The following is a 5,334-nucleotide window of genomic DNA, read 5'->3' as shown; positions in this document are numbered from 1 at the left end:
TCCCCCCCCCCCCCCCCTCCGAATCCCTCGCGTATCCAGAACCCTCTTTGCCGTATGCTCGATCACGCTCCCCCTTCGACCCCCTCGCGTATCTAGAATCCCCTGTGCCGTATGCTCGATCTCGCTCGCACCAACGCTAGCGTCGATGGATTGGATCGAGCATGATCGAAGAGTTTTTCAAGGACACGCCGCGACATGTCACGACACGTTTCGCGAGTGACGTCATCGATGCGTTCGATTGTACCACACACACTTTTACTATCGTGTTTTGTTAGAGTGTTAGTTTAATAAAAAGATATATTTAAAATAAGAATGATTTCCTTTTACACTTTTTTTCTGTTGGGATACCACATCCTTATCGGATGCGTTTTTCTCACACGATATTATTACAATTGTCATAAGGGTATCTGGTAGATACCACATCCTTAAGGATATGATAAGAATCTATTGTCCCTTCGTTATCTTTCCTAACAGTACCTCAATTTCTCGTGCACAGTTTTGTCTCTTATAAGGATATCTATTTTTATGCAGTTTTGTGTTCTCGATAGAAACCACATCCGTTAACACGTTAGATGGGGACAATAGTATATAAATGCGTATGGGCGAGGTTTTTTTCATCATACATACTTTTTTGTGATTGTTTGAACGTATTTGTGTGTACTACGATGGAGTCGCAAAATAAAGAACTATCGATGAAGTCCACTGAGAATTCGTTAAAATAACTATTAGATGAGGAGGAAGACGTGTTCGATGAAACGGGTATGGGTTCTATAATCGATTTAATATATCAGACGTGGATTACGAATACATTTGTCAAAAATTTGCGAATGATAATTGGATGCATACAAACGTATATGATGAAGCAGCGAAAAATAGATCCGAATACGATACGTATGAGGGAGGCAAAGCCAATGAAAGACGCATTAATGTCATTTTTGGAATCGTTGAAGACGAGAGGTTTGTTAAATTCTATGTATTCTATGGAAGAGTTGAATCGTTTCTTCTCTACCCGAGAGCAAAGTGTTGCAATATTTGTTTATGGAAGATTTCATGACGAAAAATACATTCTTCGAATGGTTGCACAATCTGAAGGAATATGTTAGATGTCAAATGACGACACTTAGAGATGCACCGAATATCGAGACACTTAGCGATGCATCGAATATCGATTATGAGATTTTTACATCGTCAGCAGAAGTGAAATCTGGAAGTATGAACGCACTCTTTGCTTCAACCTCGAAACAGCAAACCGATGAAATATCCCAATATATTACAAAACTGGAAAACGGTCATCTGTACACCGTAGGAACTACGGAAGGATAAACTGGACATCAGTTGATTCGTCTAGAAGTGTATGATATTCACGATATTAAAAATAAGGAAACAAATCAATGGTGGAAATATGCAAAATTGAGAACACAATTTTTGACATCTTCCCCCAGAGATCGTAAGCAGCAAATGGTAAATCAGCTTTTGGATTGTGTAGCTGACGATTTGAGGAAAGTACCATCGGTAACGAAGGAAAGAAAATATGTTTATTAAAAAATATATATATGAGAGAGGGACAAATCGTTCCACATATGATAATCACATGTTATGTTCTTATCATATATATTCTATTTATATCTTATTTCACTTTTTTACTTGCGATTGTTCCGAGAGAGAGCGAGATACACATCCTGAGTGAGACATGATAAAAGAGACGCACCACACGATTACCTCATTAGTTTGATGTAATCGTTTGCGGTGATATGTCTCAACGTTCATCGTTATGGTGCCAACATTTGTCGATTTGCAAGGTATATCTCTTGTTTATTTTACAAATATGTTTAGTATTTGTTAAATCATTGTGTATGTTTTTTTCATTAAGGATTTCTCGTGGATAAGCGATTTGTTATCAAGGATTTTTACATGCCCGATGCTATGGCGTTTTCTGACGAAAGCTGATCAATCACACGCCTCATGGATGATGACACATCATCACGGATTGCGGTGGAATGATGGGATGATACCATATCGTACGGCGCAGCGTTTGATTTCAGAAGCTGTTGGTAGAGAAAGTGGGGCAATTGTATATGTGAAGGGATTTGAAAAACGGGGGTGGATACTAGACATTTTGAACAATGATGATGTTATAGTGGAAACGATCGATGTGCATTACGGTGAGATTGAATCGCTTAAAACTTTAGACGCTACCAATACGTATCGGTGTGGAAGACACAGTAAATGCTGCGCGTTACAGAATGTGTTAAAACTATTTAATCAGTGGACGCGATTTCAAAGCAAGTAATACCTTTATATCTTTATTTTATATACTCGATGTATGTGCTTATTATAGCGTGCATTTTATTAAAATTAAAAGAAAAATTTTAATCGATATATTTCTTTATCGTTACACATATCCTGAGTATATGTATATGTAAAGATACCACATCCTTTGAATATGCTAAGATGCGTCATGGTTGTCTATTTTTTATATACATCCTTTATTTGTAATATGTGTATTAGATAAGATGGGGGGTTGTGGTTTTTGATGTTTCCGACGATGGAACGGTATATAACTGCGTACGGGGTAAGGTTCTTTTCACATTGAGTTATGGACTGCTTAATATGTCAAGCGATAACAGTTCGCACGAAAGTACGAACAACGATAACAGTTCGAACGAGAGTACGGACAACAATCTGTATTGTTACGAGCGTCTGTTACCGAGTTCTACGTTGGTTACGTCTTGTATAAAGGAGAAGAGGTGTTGGAATTTAGCTACACATCATTTACGGAGAGAAATTGGAAATCATTGTTCACGAGAGATTTTATGGATGAAAAGCGCGGTAGTTCTTGTTGACGATCGTACAAGAAGGTATGAGAACGCAGCTGTGAAAGGTGTGCGAAAAATCAGTGATATTAGAAGGATTTCTGAAAAAATTAAATTCGATATACCTACAGATAGTTGTGGTGAAACGCTCTGGTTTACGTGTAAGCGAGGGCAGGAATTTTCTTGATATATAGAGATGGATGAGGAGGTGGAGGATCTTTTTAATCATGCGACGAGCATGGATACGGCGGACATATATCGAGTATGGGAGCAAAAATGCGACGAGTGTCTCGATTTCTTGTGGGAGACGTGTCGAAACAGTAAACGTCAACGAACATCTACTGGAGTCGTAAAGGCATCGATCGCTCGACTAGCACGATTGGAAGGCTTGAGAAATGTTTTACGACAACGTTTTGAACACGTGGGCTCTGGTCGTGTCGAATCACAAAAGAGTGGATTTTCATGATTGGAGATCGAAACAGCTTTTAATAATCGCGTATTGACTGGTGTGGTGTTGAATTCGAGTTACATCGAACCTCGACATTTTCTCGACGACGTGAGAGATATCATTATCGATCGGATTCGTGATAATCTTCAGAGATATAATTGTTTAAAGTAAATACGATATTTAACGGTGAGTTCGTCGCGGATGCTAAGAGATCTGCTAAGAGTACCACTACGAAAAATTACGAGCTTTTTAACACATCCGATCTGCGAGAGTGGTACGATGAACACGTGACGGACGATATTTTAGCAGCACTGGAGGAATTTCAGGAACGTGACAATGGATGGGTGCTGTCACATATATCGAATCTGATTGTAAATGTTAACAAGTATAATCCTATGCGTGCGGGATGTTGGGTTGATCTGCCGCGAGAAATTATGCTGAAGAATGCGGTGATCAACGTGCGTTCGATGGACAATGCGTGTTTCGCCTGGTCGGTGGTCGCCGCTCTGTACCCTGCAGAAAAACATGTAAATAGAAAATCGTCGTATCCGGATTATACTACCGTGTTGAAGCTTGAGGGTATCGAGTTTCCCGTTACTTTAAAACAAATTACGAAATTTGAATTTTTGAACGATATATCTATCAACGTATTTACCGAGCGAGAGAGAGGTGAAAAAAAAAGAGACGATAGTAATGAAATCGTTTCTCTTCGTCTTACCAAAGAGAAGAAAGAGAAACATGTAAACCTGTTGTATCTGCAAGACTCAACACGCAACGATGAAAACATCATCGGTCATTTCACATGGATTAAAAATCTGTCACGATTGATAGGTTCGCAATTGAGTAAGAGTACGAAGAAGAAGCATTTGTGCGATATGTAGGTATACTAGTTGTATATAGTGATAAAAAACTGTGTAATGCGTATGACTTGTTACTTTACAGATGTCTACATTATTTTCCTACGAGCGAGAAATTGTCGCTTCACATCGTTGACTATACTACGACGAACAAATGTGTTATTATTCTTTCAAACGAAAACGATAAATGGTTATCATTTCATGGTCATAATAAGAGGGAGCGATTTCTCTTTGTCGTTTATGCTGATTTGGAGTGTATACTGGCGAAGAAGACCACCGATGAAAACATTTCAAAAATCACCTATCAACATTACAAGGTGTTCAGCGTAGGCTACTACGTACGTTATGTATACGACGAAACTATGTCGATATACAAATCTTATCGCGGCGAGGATTGCGTATCGTGGTTTGTCAAGGAATTATACGATTTGGTGCATCGCGCGAAAACAATATTCGATAAGAATATGGCTATGGCGGAGTTTACATCGAACGTTGAGTGGGAAAAATTTCGAAACGCGACTCACTGTCATATCTGTGAAAGGCCATTTGAGGAAGGAGATTTGCGCGTACGCGATTTTATCATAAAGGATATTGCTAATAGTTTTGTGGGTAGAGTCGACTTGTTACCTACAACGAAAGAAAAATATATATCGTTTACGAAACATGTCAAGGCTACAGCAAACTCTAAGCGGGGAACGGACTGTTTGAAATTGCGTTTTATGGATTCGTTCAAATTTCTCAATACTAGTCTTGAGAAATTGGTATCATATCTCGACAAGAGTAAATTGAAAATTATACGATCGGAATTTTCCAATCTTGACGCTGAGGATTTTGATTTGCTCACGCGGAAAGGAGTGTTTCCGTACGAGTATATCGATAGCGTTGATAAGCTAAACGAGACTAGTTTACCACCGCCTGAACTGTTTTATAGTTCGTTGACCGACGAGACTGCTTCCGATGACGATTATCAACACGCGACGAATGTTTGCCGACGTTTTTGCATAGAGACTCTCGGCGATTACAGTGATTTGTATCTCAAGACAGATGTGCTTTTATTAGCAGACGTTTTCGAAAATTTTCGTGATACGTGTATTGAGAGTTACGGATTGGATCCAGTGTATTATTACACTTTACCGGGATATACGTGGGACGCTATGTTGAAATACACTGGTATTCGATTCGAATTACTCACCGACATCGATATGGTGATGTTTGT

This window comes from Trachymyrmex cornetzi, unplaced genomic scaffold, assembly GCF_001594075.2.
Source record: "Trachymyrmex cornetzi isolate Tcor2-1 unplaced genomic scaffold, Tcor1.1 scaffold681, whole genome shotgun sequence".
NCBI lineage: Eukaryota > Metazoa > Arthropoda > Insecta > Hymenoptera > Formicidae > Trachymyrmex > Trachymyrmex cornetzi.
This window is presented reverse-complemented; position numbering follows the sequence as displayed.